The 17641-nt window shown below is 36.9% G+C and overlaps 1 protein-coding gene across 3 annotated transcripts in view; it reads left to right on the top strand.

Moving 5' to 3' along the window:
* LOC106142273 (disintegrin and metalloproteinase domain-containing protein 22) overlaps window positions 1–17641 on the top strand; it is a 421117-nt gene that overhangs the window by 65260 nt on the left and 338216 nt on the right. The window contains exon 1 of one of the 3 annotated variants that reach the window (XM_060954905.1): window positions 9596–9614. The exons of the other annotated variants lie outside the window; for them this stretch is intronic. The gene's annotated coding sequence lies outside the window, so the exon portion shown is untranslated. Of the gene's footprint in view, window positions 1–9595; window positions 9615–17641 lie in introns of those variants that run through there. 3 annotated transcript variants of the gene reach the window in all.

The raw sequence follows: 17641 nt of genomic DNA, 5'->3' as shown, positions 1-17641 counted from the left end.
AAAAAAAACTTGTAACATTTTTGTAATGAAAAAAAAAAAAAAAACAATGATTAAACTATACGATTTTGAATTTGTCGTGTAGTTCCCGGCACCAATACAAAAAAGAATAGGACCACTCCATCTCTTTCGCATGGATGTCGTAAAAGGCGACTAAGGGATAGGCTTACAAACTTGGGATTCTTTTTTAGGCGATGCGTTAGCCACTTGTCACTATTTGAATCTAAATTCTATCATTAAGCCAAATAGCTGAACGTGGCCATTAAGTATTTTCAAGACTGTTGGCTCTGTCTACCCCGCAAGGGATATAGATGTGATCATATGTATGTGGGAGAAGTTTTTTTTTGTTTTTATTTAAATCCTTTCTGTTAGCTGACCTCTTACTTATTTTTACGTCGGTAACTGTGATACGATGCAAGACGTTATAAGATGTGTTTTTAATGTCAATAAAATAAAAAGATTTACGATATAATACCGCATTGTTTTACTTTCATTCCCATATGTATGTATGTATGTATGTTGATCAAATTAAAAAGCCGAACCACGCTCTCTCCTATTACACCTAGATAAGTATTAGACTGTAAATTTGGCACAAATTACCTTACTTAATAGGTGAATTTTCCGACCGAGTGTGTGCCTACAACAAAACGTGTACGCAGCTAAGCTGACTACGATGCTTCCAGCCGACTGGGCACTGTCGCCGCGTCACTGGACACTCCGATCATGCATGCTCTGTGCAAATATTGTTAAGAGCGGAGGTCAATGATCATGTATCTTGTTGAGTTGGGTTTGATGCTTGCCGTATACATAATATGTATACTTTAACATCCCATAACATCGTCATATTTGAAGATTTTTACAAGATGAGCTTATACTGCGGGAACTATGTGTACTACAAATGTAACGTTATCGCACCAAGTTAAGGGAAGCATTAGGAGAATTATTATATATGTAACTCATTTTTGCAATTTTTGCATAAGTGACAGTGTCGCACCGGAGGTGCGATATACATATAGAAGGTAATATACATACATACATACATATAATCACGTCTATATCCCCTGCGGGGTAGACAGGGCCAACAGTCTTGAAAAGACTGATAGGCCACGCTCAGCTATTTGGTTTAATGATAGAATTGAGATTTGAATAGTGACAGGTTGCTAGCCAATCGCCTAAAAAAAAGAATCCCAAGTTTGTAAGCTTATCCCTTAGTCGCCTTTTACGACATCAATAGGAAAGAAATGGAGTGGTCCTATTCTTTTTTGGACTGGTGCCGGGAACCACACGGCACTATTAATCCATAGAAGATAATATTGTAGAAATATGTATTATATTGTATATATTATACATTATACATACATATATACAATCACGCGTCTTTCTCGGAGGGGTAGGCAGAGACTTCATCTTTCCACTTGCCACGATCTCTGCACACTTCCTTCGCTTCATCCACATTCATAACTCTCTTCATGCAAGCTCGGTGGTTTCGGGTACTCTTGACCTGACCCTTTACCAGGACGTCCTTAATTTGATCAAGATACGTTCGTCTAGGCCTACCCATTCCGAGCTTTCCCTCCACACACTCCTTGTTTATCAGCTTAGTCAACCTTCTTTCATTCATCCTATATAGATTATATTTACCTATAATATAATCAGTGAGAGAGATGCAACGAAAAATCTGATAAACTTGAATGGTGATTAAGATTTTTTTATTTTTAAACAAGATAATTCGGCGGTCTTGAACAGAACACACAACTAAAGACTACTAATAAGATTTTATAGGGTGTCAAGAAAGGGTGCGCTATTAGTATATTACATGTACTATTAGTATAGTTATTGCTTACCTATTATTCATTTATACACTAGAGGCCGCCCGCGATTTTGTTCGCGTGGAATCAATCCCGCGGGAACTCCGGGATAAAAAGTAGCCTATATGTTATTCTAGGTTTTCAGCTACCTACATACCAAATTTCATTTTTGCATGAAAGAGTAACGTCACAACAGCCAATCACACAACGACTGTCAAACATCGCGAAGAAATTGACCAATAGCAGCGAAGAATCTAAATCTAACAAAATAATAATATTAAATTAAAATTATCTAACATGCCCCGTTGCCGTGTGGCACCAATATAAAGACACATCGACACGACATCCATGCGAAAGAGAAAGAGTAGGACCACTCGATCTCTTTCGCATGGATGTCGTAAAAGGCGACTATAAGGCGGCTTATAAACTTGGGATTCACCTTTTAGGCGATGGGCTAGCAACCTGTCGCTATTTGAATCGCAATTAAGCCTGACAGCTGAGCGTGGCCTATCAGTCTTTCGTGATTGCTGACTCTGTCTGCCCCGTAAGGGATGTAGACGTGATTATATGAATGAATTAATAAACATAAATACATACATATGATCACGTCTTTAGCCCTTACGGGGTAGACAGAGCCAACAGTCTTGAAAAGACTGATAGGCCACGTTCAGCTGTTTGGCTTAATGATAGAATTGAGATTCAAATAGTGACGGGTTGCTAGCCCATCGCCTAAAAGAAGAATCCCAAATTTATAAGCCTATCCCTTAGTCGCCTTTTACGACATCCATGGGAACGAGATGGAGTGGTCCTATTCTTTTTTTTATTGGTGCCGGGAACCACACGGCACTATGAATTAATAAATCTTATTCGTATACCTGAACAAAAACACCTTCCCGATTAGCCGCAGTGACGGAAAGGTAAACGATTTAATTCCGAAATTTGCATATCTATTAATAAGTTGGGGTCGTTTTACGGGTCATGTGGGGTCACGGGGCCCGCTCCCGACGAATCTTCCCGGTTATCCCACTTCTGAGTTGAATTGTGATACTCAGAGTTTGAGACTTGACTAATTCGAGTGTTTGCGAGCCCAGCATTGAATTTATTAAAGTATTTGTGACGGCTAACAATTTCATGAGACGGTTTTAATCAAATTTGACATGATTTAAGGGTTATATAATATACCTACCCTTATTTGTGAAAGGGAAATATTTGTTTGTTTGCTAATAAACAATAGCTTGCATGAAGAGAGTTATGAATGTGGATGAAGCGAAGGAAGTATGCAGAGATCGTGGTAAGTGGAAAGAGTTAGTCTCTGCCTACCCCTCCGGGAAAGAGGCGTGATTTTTATGTAAGTATGTATGTATATGTATGTAAACAATTCTATATTTGGATGTCGTGTGCGGCGGATCAAAATTAAATTTTTTATGGCCAATTTCATGCTTAGTTGTCAGCCGTTTTCATGAAATGGACATGTTATGAAAAGATTTTACGGGTTCACTGATATTATATCGCCTTAAGAATTAAGAAACTTGTTCATATTTTAATGCACTTGAAGATTTATTTGCCATTTTATTTAATGTGTCATTTATGTGACATATAGTGTCGTGTGGTTCCCGGCAACAATAAAAAAGAATAGGATCACTTTCTCATGGATGTCGTAATAGGCGAATGAGGGTATAGCTAATAAACAAGAGATTCTTATTGTTGGCGATGGGCTATCAACCTTTCACTATTTGAATTCCAATTTTATCATTAATCCATACAAATGAACGTGGCCTATCAGTCTTTTCAAAACTGTTGGCCCTGTCTACCCCGCATGTGATATAGACGTGGCGTCACTTGCGCTATAGGCAAGTTATTTTAATGTTGCTTTAAACTTATATTTTTGATTGCAAATTAATACACACTCCTATTTGTATTTTTAAAAGCCACCTTCTTTCTTGAGATGATAAGACTGTTGGCTATGTCTACGCTGGGATACAGACGTGACTATACGTATGTATCTAATTTTTTAATACAATTTTTGTCAAAAATTTAGAATAGAATAGAATAGAATATTTATTTGCTTTTGACTAGGGTTTACAAAAGGTGTAAAAACAAAACATATTTCCTCCTGGTCAGCCATTAATTATATATAGCATGCAAATTATTATAAAATTATACATAAGTCACTTAAGTCAATTAATTCTTAATAAAATGATAAAAATATTATGTCAATTTGTTACAATAAATAAAAGAAAAAATTACTTCATACTTGTCAATATTTGATTTCAAGAAAATAAAATAATTATTAATAAATTTAATTTTTATCTAAAATTGAGGAACTCATGGACTTTATTCGCCCGATACTCTATTTCGTTAAAGCCTATTTGAAGTTTGTAATTGAAGGCACTGCTCTGGCATAGACAGCCGCGTCCACAGAACGAGGTAGCACCGCTCTGAGGGGGGGGGGGCTCAGTCGGAAATCGAACCTGCTGCCTGCTGCCAGATTGCGCTAGCGGAACTGTGACGGGACTTGTGCGAACCTTGTGTCGGTAGCTTGTGTTGTATAGACATTTATAACACGTTGTTTTCATTACGAGATACATAGATGGATAGATATAACTCTCCCTGTATGTATTTTTTGTATTGGTGCCGGGAACCACACGGCACATGTATCTATTCCCATCTGAAAATTCTCAAAATAATAAAAAGTGTTTCTCAAAATAATAATTAATATACTTACTATATATATACTATAATACTATAAATCTATACTTAATATATACATACCTATGTATGTATCTATTGTCATCTGAAAATTGACAAAATTCCCACTTGGAAATGTAACGAGCGAGTGAACGTGATCGTTATTATTACCTCAATATAGACTCACTTGTAATTGAAACAGTTGTAGGTCGTGTAGGAGGTTAAAAAGTAAGCCGGCGGGCAATAAACCCGGGGCCCAAGTTCACGAGCCAATAAAACATGTGGCCCAGGGCAGGCCAGGCCTGTAAGACAATTGACATTTTGCGAATCTCTAGAATGGAAGCGTATATTTCTACTTTTAGTATATATAGTACCTGGTTGACCGAGCTTTGCGCGGTTTTTTGTTTTTATTAGAACACTAGCTGTGCCTGCGACTTCGTCCGCGTGGAATAGTTATTTTGGGCATCATTGAAGCTCTCAAGGATGCTCCTTCCCCGATATTTTTCACATCTTCCATTATTTCTTCGCTCCTAATAGTTGCAGATAGACGTTATATAGCCTAAAGCATTCCTCGATAAATGGTCTATTCAACACAAAAATAATCTTTTAAATCGAACCAGTAGTTCTTGAGATTAGCACATTCAAACAAACAAACTCTTCAGTTTTATAATATTAGTATAGATTAATATAAGATCGTGGCAAGTGGAAAGAGGTAATCTCTGCCTACCCCTCCGGGAAAGAGGCGTGATTTTATGTATGTATGTACAAATCTAAGTGCCTATTTAAACTAAAGAAAATATTCTAATATAATTATAATCAGAAATATGTACCTACAACTTACAAATTAAAAAGAAATGAAAATAAAGTTAAAACGCCTGTGCAATACTGTCTTGCCGTCGTCGGGTCTTCCCATACTCCCTTAGGGGAGTCAGAGTAGATTGGTCAGGGTTTTTGGCCCTCTTCAATGGCATCATCGCTGCCTACGACTGTAGGCAGGTCGATGGGGTGGCCGTGACGGCCTGGGTCTTCACGTCTTCATACACTGGGAGTTCCCATCGGCGGCGGCGTCGTCACTGGTCGACGACGTCTGCCGCAAGGCAGCGAGGGGAGGGTTTCACCCGACGGCCCGGAGGGCGGGCGTGGAGCGGCGCGATGCCGCGCAGGTGGCTGTGTGATGACGCGTCCGCCCTCTCGAATATCTAGGTTCTCCCACTTCAGGTCCCTGAGGATCGTCGAGTTCCTTACGTAGCACGGGGCTCTGACGACTGCTCTGAGACTTTGGTTCTCTTGGGCTCTGAGTCTTCTCCTGTTGGTCTCAGAGCAGAATGCGTACCACGCCGGGGCCGCGTACGTGAGGCGGGATCTGACGTACGTTTGGTAGATCCCGAGCTTCGTCCTCAGGGGGGCTGGAGGAGAGAACTGCGTGAAGTCTCCCCCTGGCTGCCTTGGTCATGAAGCTTACGCTCGCCTCCTGCCCCTTTTATACCCTGCCGCCGCTAGCCGCGTCGAGCGCGGCAACCGTTACGCAAAAATAATCCTTATAGCATGATTCAGTATTAACGCGCGATGGCTTGTTAGGATATTTTATTTCATGTATAAGTTTGGTGTTTCTATACCGATTTCGATGATTCTTTTTTTATTGAATAGGTACTTATATTAATTTTAAGAATTACGAATGAGTGTGAGTGTTATTGGTATTATAAACATCAGAGTAAAGAAATATAATCAGAAATCTCCGAACTGCTAAGCTATTAGGAATTAAACGTGTTATTGTGAGTCAACTATAAAAGATAGACTTATGCTGTCTTGGGATATTTTATTAATAATTTTATGTAGAATATTTCCGTTATACATGGTTTCGCTGTATCTTTAACCATTAAGGCTGCACACGCGACGGAAGCTTAAAAAATCAAGTAACTTCTCCCGTTTTCCCAACATTTCCTTTCACTGCTCTGCTCCTAGTGATTGTAGCGTAATGAAAAGTATACTATAACCTGCTCAGAAGTATGAAGAATAACTATACCAAGTTTCATTAAAATCCGTCCAGTAGTTTTTGTTTCTATAAAGAACATACAGACAGACAGACAGACAGACAGACAGACAGACAGACAGACAAAAAATTTACTGATTGCATTTTTGGCATCAGTATCGATCACTAATCACCCCCTGATAGTTATTTTGAAAATATATTCCATGTACAGAATTGACCTCTCTACAGATTTATTATAAGTATAGATGTTTAGTATATAGTATATTGTTTGGCAACAGTTCGATAGATGTATGGCTAATTGATGGAATTGAGATTCAAATAGTTGCAAGCCCATTGTCTATAAGAATAATCTCAAGTGAATTAGTCTTTCCCTTAGTCGCCTTTTACTTAATTTTTGTCTACTTTTTGTTCAACATACAGACATACATATGGTCACGTCTATATCCCTTCTGGGGTAAACAGAGCCAACAGTCTTGAAAAGACTGATAGGCCACGCTCAGCTATTTGGCTTAATGATAAAATTGAGATTCAAATAGTGACAGGTTGCTAGCCCATCGCCTAAAAAATGAAATCCCGAGTTTGTAAGCCTATCCCTTAGTCGCCTTTTTCGACATCCATGGGAAAGAGACGGAGTGTTACCTATTCTTTTTTGTACCGGTGCCTGGAACCAAAAGGCACCAGTATTTGTTCAAAGTAAAAAAAAATTAAGCTCTCATCGTTCATGCCAACAATATGGCGTTGTTTTTAATAATTTTTGATATAATTAATTTTTGACGGCCTCTGTGGCGCAGCGGTAGTACGCTTGTCTGTGACATCGGAGGTCCCGGGTTCGAATCCCGGCCAGGGCATGACGAGCAAAAGAACTTTTTCTGATTGGCCCGGGTCTTGGATGTTTATCTACATATATAAGTGTTTATAATAAAATATGGTATCGTTGAGTTAGCATCTCGTAACAAAAGTCTCGAACTTACTTCGAGGCTAACACAATCAGTATAAATTGTCCTGTCTATATGTATTTATATTTATTATGGCGTTGTTTTTAATAACTTGGTCTGCAAATGTTGACTCAGGTGACACCGTTTCGCATTTGCGCTCACTACATTGATGGATCGGCGGGAATGCCATGATCGCTGGAACAGACCCGAGTCCATTTTTCGTCTATGGTCGTGTCTCGGTGACATTGACTTGACGCACTTAAAGCTGGACTAAACTTTATGCAGATATATCATTTGTGTCGTGTGGTTCCCGGCACCAGCACAAAAAAGAATAGGACCACTCTATCTCTTTCCTATGGATGTCGTAAAAGGCGACTAAGGGATAGGCTTATTAACTCGGAATTCTTTTTTTAGGCGATGGGCTAGCAACCTGTCACTGTTTAAATTTTAATTCTATCATTAAGCCTAATAGATGAGCGTGGCTTGTCAGTTTTTTCAAGACTGTTGGCTCTACCCCGCAAGGGATATAGACGTGATCATATGTATGTTTGTATGTATATATCATTTGTTTTATACAAATTATATATCTGTGGCTGCAGTTTACTGTCGCGAATCCATTATTTTTAAATATTTTTTTTGGTACGACATGTATAATTTTAGAATAACATTTTTAAGTTGTCGTGTTTGTTTTGCTTGTAAGATTATGATTATATGCTTTCTATAAATCAATGATTTATAATTACTGGGACAATATACGTTAATGTATTTTATTTTTAAGAAAATGGTCTGGGAATATTTGTGGTGAGAATGAATTGACTAAACATTAGTGTAAGAATTAAAAAAAAGTATAATACACTTATTAAAAAATGTACTGTGTTTTGTTATACTCTGTCCAGAATTGTTGTTTAAAAGTCAATGAGCGTCGAAACATATTTTAGTTGAGTTAATAATGTTTGGCACCATAATGGAAATTGTATAAAAAAATATCATAAGATATCAAAAAAAAACATTTAATTAGGTATCTCAAGATAAAAAAATTTATTCGTTCGTCAAAAACCAAACCAACAGTTTTTTTAAACCAATCACAGTTAAAAACTTTTAAACGTAACTACAAAAAAAAATTAAAACAAAAGCTTTTAATTTACAAAGGCTTTCGACTGTTTCAATGCTCGTAATAATTCTTACAATCGGCGATTAAACTCTTTAATTTTTTGGCGTATTGTGAACGTAAAAGTTGTAGTAGGGAGAAAGTTTAGAACGGCGAGAGCGAACCTTACCCGGCCAGGGCGGGGCCGTGTCGCGCATGCGCACTCAGCAACAAATTTACCCCGACGAGGCGAGATTTACCCCCTATCGCGGGAGATTTATTCACTGCGAGATATTGAAATGGTCCACCGAATGAAATAAATTGACCTGTCCAATTTTGTTTACAGTACAGTTTAGGATTTTTTTTTGTTTCAATTTATTTCGTTGTTTACACGAGTGTGGTTGTGATTGACCTGACTTTTATATGTCTGGGGTGATTAGTTAATACAAGCTAGTGCCTGTCAGAATATCACGGTTTTTAGGTCCCATGAGACTAACCGTTGAAGTTATTTTTATTGATTTTAATTAATTACTTGTTGCGAAAAAATGATAAAGTCATTGATTAACGTTTATATTATTTATTATTATCAGATTAAAGTTAATGTAAAATATAATTTACGTATTTTTAACGACCTTATATTGTAAGTTCTTCTAATCCAGTATTTGAGACTTATTTTAATTATTAGTTAAGAATCTTTATAATTAACTACAAATTAAATATAGCATTAAATAATGAAATAAAAAGTAACAGAAACAAAAAATAAGTTAAAAAATATTAGAGTATAAGAGAATTTCTTAAAAAAACCTTCTCCTTACAATGAAATCGAATACAGTTCTATAATTTATAGTCAAAAAAAAAAACAACATATCTTCAACGTATCAAACCGACGCCGCTAACAGTACCTCGCTCGCCAAAATTTACGTAATAACCCCTCCGGGACATCGTACGACGACGCGGCAACACTCGGCAGTCGGCGGGCGACAGCGGCGCGCGCCGGCCGCTCGCGACGTTCCCACGCGCCAGTGTCGCGCCGGTACTGCCGATGTGAAAAGTGTTCCCGCACTGTCGCGGTGTGTAATGTTGCGACCGTGGTGTTTGAGTGAGCATCGGTGAGTCTTTTTTTTTTCTGTTCTTTTTTTAAATTGTGAATTTTTTTTTATTTTTATTGTGGCCTGTTGGGAAATATTGTTGGTATTTAAGAAATGAAGTTAGGAAAATAGTTTATGATGGAAACTAAGAATTTTATTAACTTTGAAGTTGCGGATTTGTAATATTTTTTTATGATTATCTGGTGTACAGAATAGATTTTGTGGTCTTTACATTATAAAAATATTAGTTTTTCTTTCCAAATCATAATAACAAAAAACTAAATTTTTGGTTTTTAGGATCTTTTAGTAATTTCATATTTATCTGTAGTTTTAAAGTTTCTAATAAACTATATTAAAATTCAAATTTAACAAACTTTATAGCACCGACAAAAAGTTAAGAAATAAATCAGGTAATTTTTTTTTCAATTTCAACAAATAAATTACGCTATATTTAAAGAATAAGCTTAAATTATTATAAACATAAGCTGAATATGCCTGTCATTCTTTTCGATAAAAAATTGACTATATCTACCCTGCGAGTGATAAAGCCGTGACTTTACATATATATATGTGTGTATATATTTAGAAAACAAATTACTAAAATTAGAAATGACACGTCACAGCTTTTAGTCCCACTAGAAATGGCACAGAGCATTACCGCCGGCCGCTCAGCACAGAGCGAGCAATTAACCCGCTCTCTTTAGCGGAACCGTAGCGGCCTCTACGAGTTGCGTAGCAATTAGTGCTACGCCGTAGCCCCGCTACGTTACATAATTATAGGGGCCGTTTAGATGAGGTACGTGGTGATTTGGACCAACGAGTATGACCATTCTTATAATACTAGATTTTTTCCGTGGTTTTGCCTTAGAGAGTCCACATTTTTAAGTGTGGATAATTGTGTAGTTAACGTTATTGAGGAAAATGCTGCAGTGCAGTTTGTTACCGCTACTTGTGCACTGACGCTTTGGAAGTGGTAGTAAACTCGGTTTTGAGAAATTTATTTGACATCAACCAATGTTGTGAAACCAAAAGTTATGACAATTATTAAGTTGAGGTTAAGGTCCTATAATAAAGAATATATATTTTTAAATTTTATTTGTGTTTTGATTTGACTTTATTTTTACTGACTTTAAGCCAAACAGTTGAAAGTGAAATTAGGACAAAAGCTAGACGGATAAATAAATTCGAAAATAATTTAGATTTCGGGAATTTGTAAAGTTTAAAAAAAATTTAATATAATGTGATTGGTTTAAAATAATTAAATTGTGATTTCATATTCAAATCTTTTATTTCATTTGAAATTAAATTAAATTTAAACAAAAATGTATGTAAGTTTTTTTTATACATTTTTGTAAAACATAAGATAATTCACATGCCGATCAATTTGGCAATAAACTGTATTTCGTGCGAATAAAATATTAAATTAAAAAAAAAAATTTAGTCATCAAATTTTGGAATCTTTAAAACCTTTTAGTACAAACAAATTTAAAACCGAATCACATTCTCTATATAGCCTTTATAAAACGCAAATTAAAAGCAAACTATGTTATCGTAGCGCCTCTACGAATCTCGTAGCTCCTCTACGGATCTCGTAGCGAGCTCGTAGCATCCTGAGTGATTTAAATGCATTCCTTTGAGTTAGCCAAACAGGTTTAAATTATGTATTGTAAATTTGCTTTTCGTGATAAGGCGAAGCGATTTGTGTTTCAAAGTGATTTTCACTTTGATTTTATTAATTATAGAAGAATTATTTCTACATTCATTCATGTTTTTTAATGTAGTGCATTCGTCCACGATTTAGTTTTAACAGATCTATATTTGTAAATTGACGTTCGATAAAAGTGCTGCAGTGTAGTTTGTTCCGCCGCTTCTTCTACACATGCGCTCTGGAAGCAGTAGTAGTTATAATTAGATTTAAGTGATGTGACGTCAATAAGTGATACCTTGTATCCAATTTTGAAAATAAATCTATTCTATTCTATTTATTTGAGTATATGTGGTTTTTGTTGTACGTACGAGTACATACATATAATCACGTCTGTTTGCCTTGCGGTGTAGACAGACTCAAAAGTCTTGATAAGACTGAAAGTCCACGTTCAGCTGTAGGACTGATTGATGATGATTTTCGATTGTGTTTTGTTGTATCTTTACATAATAGTGTACCTACTGTGTGTTTTGATTTTGGTAAGTTGTAGTAAATTAATATAATTTTCAATAATTGCACCAAAAAAATGTAATAGAGTATAAGAAAATATTAATTCAATCATTAAGCCAAACAGCTAAACGTGGTCTTTCAGTTTTTTAAGTCTGTTGGCGCTGTCTACCCCGGAAGGGATATGGATATGATTATATGTATTTATATAAGAAAATGAAGCTAGTGGCAACTCTGCCTATCCCTCCGTACAAGTTTATTTCAAATAAATATAAGTTATTCATATACCTTTCAAATTTGGCTTAGAAACAGGGGATTCTTCTTTTAGGCGATGAACTATCAACCTGTCATTATTTGAATCTCAATCGTATCAAATTCAAATGTTTTATTAATTATTATAGGTCATTTTAATATATGTAATAATAGGCCGCTTCCATAGCGTCAGTGCAGAATAAGTAGTAACGAACTGCACTGCAGCATTTTCTTCAACAACGTCAACTTCACAATTATCCAAACAATATTAGAAAAGAAATGTGGACGAGAGTGAATACATTGTTGTGATTAATTGATTTATACGAAATTTAAATGACATACATACATATAATCACGTCTATATCCCTTGCGGGGTAGACAGAGCCTACAGTCTTGTAAAGACTGATAGGCCACGTTCAGCTATTTGGCTTTAAGATAGGATTGAGATTCAAATAGTGACAGGTTGCTAGCCCATCGCCTAAAAGAAGAATCCCAAGTTGATAAGCCTACCCCTTAGTCGGCTTTTACGACATCCATGGGAAAGAGATGGAGTGGTCCTATTCTTTTTTGTATTGGTGCCGGGAACCACACGGCACATTAAAATTTTTTTTTACGGCACATTAAAAAACGGAAATTTAAATGATTATAAAAATATATATTTTTCTGGATAAGCAATTTTAAATAGATTACGCCAAATAGCTGAACGTGGCATATCAGTCTTTCAAAGACTGTCGGCTCTGTATTCTCCGCAAAGGACATAGACGTGATTGTATGTACGTACACACCTTTATGTATAAATTAGCTTTGCTCGCGTGGAATAGTTATTTGGGGCATCATTGAAGCCCTCAAGGATGAATAATTTTCCCCGTTTTTTTTCACATTTTCCATTACTTCTTCGCTCCTTAAAGTTGCACCATGATGTTATATAGCTTAAAGCCTTTCTCGATAAATGGTCTATTTAACACAAAAGTAATTTTTCAATTCGAACTAGTAGTTTCTGAGATTAGCGCGTTCAAACAAACAAACTCTTCAGCTTTATAACATTAGTATACATATTCCTTAAACCTTATAACCATATATTATAGGCGTCATAATTTACAATTTCTAAAGTGTATTTTCCAAGTGAATATCAAATTAGGTTCCTGGTAGCCCTCAAATGAGTAATCACTGGGTCTAATGCCCGGGACACGATTGAGGATTAGCCCATTTGTCTCCCGCCCCGGGGCAGGCGCCTCGAGATCTATAAGTTAATTTGATTTAATACTAGCGACCCGCCCCGACTTCGCACAGGTGCTATGCTGATACTAAATATACCTACTATAGAAAAAAAGATCTATATTAAATCAACAATGTATTAAAGCTATTTAATTGGATAAGGATTAATGCTTTACGGCACTAATACAGTGCCGTGTGGTTCCCGGCACCAATACAAAAACGAATAGGATCACTCCATCTCTTTAACATGGATGACGTAAAAGGCGACTAAGGGATAGGCTTATAAAATTGCGATCCTTTTTTTAGGCGATGGGCTAGCAACCTGTCACTATTTGGATCTCAATTCCATCATTAAGCCGAGCAGCTGAACGTGGCTATTCAGTCTTTTCGGGATTATTGGCTCTGTCTACCCCGTAAGGGAGATAGACGAGACTATATGTTAATGTTTGTTTATTAATGCTGTATTGGTTAAAATCGCTTCAAAATTTGCCATTTGCAAAGTAAATGACAAAAAACTGTTATTGTGGGATATCCATGATATATAGATAGATAGATAAAAGCTTTATTCACCATCACAATACATTAGTTGGACACATACATAATTAACAGTAATAAACAATGTGAATGTGCAATGTGCATGAATGTACAACAAACAATGATGGACAGTGAAAAGGTCCTGACTCAGCATAATGTCGCAGGTGTAGGCACCGCGACGCTGATGATTCTGCCAGAAACATAGATGAGCTCAGCGAAGATAGACATATACCATCGCGGAGTTTGCTGTAGACCTTTTCAATGTGTACAAATAATTGGTACATTATTTGATAAATCTCGTAGGGTTCAGCCTGCGTTTGCAATGTAAGCGGAAAAAATATGATAATTAACGACATCATATAAGTAACCTCAAAAATAACAGTATTACTCCACTATTTAATGAATGTTATTATACATATAAACCTTCCTCTTGAATCACTCTATCTATTGAAAAGAACCGCATCAAAATCCGGTGCGTAGTTTTAAAGATTTAAGCATACATAGGGACAGAGAAAGCCACTTTGTTTTATACTATGTAGTGAAATTGTTCTGCTGACGCTGTTGGTCGTGTGGTTTGGCTTATACATGCATACATACATATAGTCACGTCTATATCCCTTGCGGGGTAGACAGAGCCAACAGTCTTGAAAAGACTGAATGGCCACGTTCAGCTACATGGCTTTATGATATAATTGAGATTCAAATAGTGACAGGTTGCTAGCCCATCGCCTAATAAGAATGCCATGTTTAAACGCCTATCTCTTAGTCGTCTTTCACGACATCCATGGTAAAAAGTATCAAATGATATGCTCAAAATGCACAAAGCACAGAGCGTCTCACCGCACATCTCCAGTGCTCTGTGTAAACCGCATGGCTCTTACACTTTATAGCGTGTAAATTTATAAGGCAAATGGTCTCAGGCAATATGCAGTTGCATATTAGTGCACTTCAGTGTGAACGTGATCCATTTGCGAGCGCTCGCGGCGCGCGAATTTTATATTGACACTAATTTCAGTGGCGCCATCTGTTTTGGACGATCGAATGTGTAGCTGTTGTAATTTTCGGGTAGATGTTAATTTACATACATACATACATATAATCACATCTATATCCCTTGCGGGGTAGACAGAGCCTACAGTCTTTTAAAGACTGATAGGCCACGTTCAGCTATTTGGCTTTAAAATAGGATTCAAATAGTGACAGGTTGCTAGCCCATCGCCTAAAAGAAGAATCCCAAGATTACAAGCCTACCCCTTAGTCGCCTTTTACGACATCCATGGGAAAGAGATGGAGTGGTCCTATTCTTTTTTGTATTGGTGCCGGGAACCACACGGCATGTTAATTTATTTTGAAGTTATTGGCGTAAGTGATGAATTAGTATTTAAAAGTCTGTGTTTCGGTTAAGGAGTACACGCCTGTCGTCCTTTCCATTATGTCTCCAAGCAGAACCTTTGTAAGTAATTTTTTTTTCTCGTGTTTATAATTCTCGATGTTTTTTTTCTGTGTACAATTAGTAAATATATAAATAAACTTAAAAAAGCGTCAATTGCATATAATGCCATGTGGTTCCTAGCACCAATAGAAAAACGAATAAGACCACTCCATGTCTTTCCCATGGATGTCGTAAAAGGCTACTAAGAGATATGCTTTTATACTTGGGATTATTTTTAGGCGATGGGCTAGCAACTTGTCTCAATTTGAATCTCAATTCTATCATTAAGCCGAATAGCTGAACGTGGCCTTTCAGCCTTTTCGGGACTATTGGCTCTGTCTACCCCGCAAGGGATATAGACGTGATAATACGTACACGGTAGGATTTGAACCTCTGCAATCTCTGTTTTTTTAATCCTCAACCGTTCTACACACCGTAAAATCGACAAGCATATCCCATACCCATATATCACTCGGACACGATAATGATTTTTGGAATGTCCGTCGTAATAAAAAGGGCGCGCTCCGGCCGTAAATTACCTGAGAGAGGACGAACCCCCTGTCATTACCTGGCCGTGTATGTATGTGTTAGGCTGTGTTCACACGTGTATCGGCTTCTGGACTTGCTAAATTTCGAACGGCCTCAAATAAAGGTTTTCGTTTTTTAATTGATGGTGTGAAGCGATTTAAAAAAGAAAAAAAAAACGTTTTTTGGTCGAATGTGTCAGGAATTTTTTTTTGTATAATCACTTAATTTTTTTATCACTTAAGATTTCGTATAAAATTTCCAGTTTAGGATAAAATTGTGAAAAAAGTTATTTTTTTACATGTTGTGAAAAATATTCATGACCTTCTAAGCCTAAGCACTAAGTGATTCGTCTGTTCATGACTGTGTCTGACTTACGAAATTCATGCATAAATAATTCGGCTTCTTTCGTCAAACTGATTATATAAAGACAAGTCAAGTCAAAATATCACAAGTTAATAGAGAATTTATTTGTCGAAATATTCGCATTGAAATCGTTAGTTTTACATTCATGTTTTTAAATGTAGACAATGTGCATTCGTCCAAGATTTAAATTTAGAGAGATCTATATTTGAAAATTGACGTCCGGTGAAAATGCTGCAGTGTAGTTTGCTCCGTCGCTTCTTCTGTACATGCGCTTTGGGAGCGGTAGTAGTTATAATTAGATTTAAGTGATGTGACGTCATTAAGTGATACCTTGTATCCAATTTTGAAAATAAATCTATTCTAGTCTATTATATTCATCAGGAAATTAATATCATCCTAATTTGCCAGCACGCGGTACGAATCTGATATGTCAATTGTTAACGGGGTTTGAACACATGAACTGATTGTTATGTTCCTGTTAGTTGTGCTATTGTCATTATATTGGGCAGGAATTAGACATATTCATAAAATCCAGCCTCTTTCCCGGAGGGGTAGGCAGAGACTACATATTAATACATACATACATACACATACATAAAATCACGCCTCTTTCCCGGAGGGGTAGGCAGAGGCTACCTCTTTCCACTTGCCACGATCCCTGCATACTTCCTTTGCTTCATCCACATTCATAACTCTCTTCACGCAAGCTCGGCGGTTTCGGGTACTTTTGACCTGACCCTTTACCAGGACGTCCTTAGAGTCTGCATATTAAGAATATACAATTAAACATATTATTCACCTCAACTAAACGCTCTCAGCAAAATACCTCGTATTTTTGAAAATCCGAGCGAGTAATGTAAATATGAAAATATTACACACTTAACTCGCACTGTGCCGTGTGGTTCCCGGCACCAATACAAAAAAGAATAGGACCAATCCATCTCTTTCCCATGGATATCGTAAAAGGCGACTAAGGGATAGGCTTACAAACTTGGGATTCTTTTTGAGGCGTTGGGCTAGCAACTGTCTGTAGCTGTCACTATTTGAATCCCAATTCTTTCATTAAGCCAAATAGCTGAACGTGGCCTGTTTAGTCTTTCAAGACTGCCGGCTCTGTCTACCCCGCAAGTGTTATATGAATGAACGAATATAAATTATTGCAGTCCCTTATATCCAACCTATATTAATCTGGTGGCAGTATACGGCCGACAATAAAAACCCGTTCCACCCCCGATTGTGCTTCGTCGTTTTCCTGACAATATTAGGGTAGCAATAAAATTTCACTGTCGCTAATATGAAACGTTTTTGACTTATACTCGTTACTATCAACCGCAATGTGTGTTGAATTATACATACATATGGTCCCGTCTATATCCCTTGCGGGGTAAACAGAGCCAACAGTCTTGAAAAGACTGAATGGCCACGTTCAGCTAATTGGCTTAATGATGGAATTGAGATTCAAATAGTGACAAGTTGCTAGCCCATCGCCTAAAAAAGAATCCCAAGTTTATAAGCTTAGTTCTTAGTCGCCTTTTACGAGATCCATGGGAAAGAGATTAATTTAATTTGAGT

Source organism: Amyelois transitella, chromosome 5, assembly GCF_032362555.1.
Source record: "Amyelois transitella isolate CPQ chromosome 5, ilAmyTran1.1, whole genome shotgun sequence".
In the NCBI taxonomy this organism is placed as follows: domain Eukaryota; kingdom Metazoa; phylum Arthropoda; class Insecta; order Lepidoptera; family Pyralidae; genus Amyelois; species Amyelois transitella.
Note: the sequence above shows the minus strand (reverse complement) of the source record. Positions and strands in the feature narration are given on the sequence as shown.